The following is a 1,112-nucleotide window of genomic DNA, read 5'->3' on the forward strand; positions in this document are numbered from 1 at the left end:
ACCCAATTGAAATCATTGGGAATATAAATATTTATCTAAGAATTTATAATAAGATTCATAATAGACATGCTATGATATAAAGGTATGATAGTATCTATTATGTGTATATAGTATATTATTTTATATAGTATATATATTTAATCACAAGTATTACGTATTTCCTTGGTTAACTTTTTTAAAATGTTTTTTGTTTTGGTCTTTGATTCAACAGTTAGGGATACGTATATTTTTTCGGTAAAAGTAAAAATGATCCATATACGTAATTTAGTTGTTTATAATAGTTTTGCAAGATAAAAACGTAAATTTGAGAATTTTGATTTTCACAATAATAACGATTACCTACTTATGTAAATTGTAAAATCAAACTCATGCAAATAAGTTATTTGAACCTAAAAACTACGAGAAATAATTAATGGACACCTATGGGTCATTTTTACAAGCCAACTAACTTAGTCAAAACCAATGGGACTGATTTGGACCAAACAATTCGCTATGTGGGGTGTCAGCACGCGTCTTTACAACCCCCTAATTAAATTTATAAAGATAACTCCGGAAGCAGTAGAGTATACTGACATCGAAAAAATGGTACAGGATATCAGTAGCAAACTACTAAAGATTGGTTCATTTGGAGATCCAATATTTTGAATTGGGGTTGCATTATGGCTCCATACCACCCCCTCCCACTAATGATCCCCTGTAGTTAATTAGGGGTTGCAGCACAAACGATGAAACTCGAGCACAATCCAGCACAAACGTAGCACAAACGAATGGCGTAATTTAAATTCGAAAATTCGGAGGTGGGGGTGCAGTCATTTCCCTGGCACCCCCAATCATTATCCCTTATAACTCCTGAAGGGTTGCAGCACAAACGATGAAATTCGAGCACAATCCAGCACAAACGTAGCACAAACGAAAGCCCTTGGTTTGAATCCAAAATTCGGAAGTGGGGGTGCCAGGGAAATGCACCTATTTAATACACCCGTATTTAATATTAAAATATTTACGTCAATATTTATTTTAAAATAACCAATTATTTACGTAATTAAATACTTTCAAAACTAAAATTTTAAAAAATGTATAGTAAAATATTACAATTCTTATAATTTACTTTT

Source organism: Acyrthosiphon pisum, chromosome A1, assembly GCF_005508785.2.
Source record: "Acyrthosiphon pisum isolate AL4f chromosome A1, pea_aphid_22Mar2018_4r6ur, whole genome shotgun sequence".
NCBI lineage: Eukaryota > Metazoa > Arthropoda > Insecta > Hemiptera > Aphididae > Acyrthosiphon > Acyrthosiphon pisum.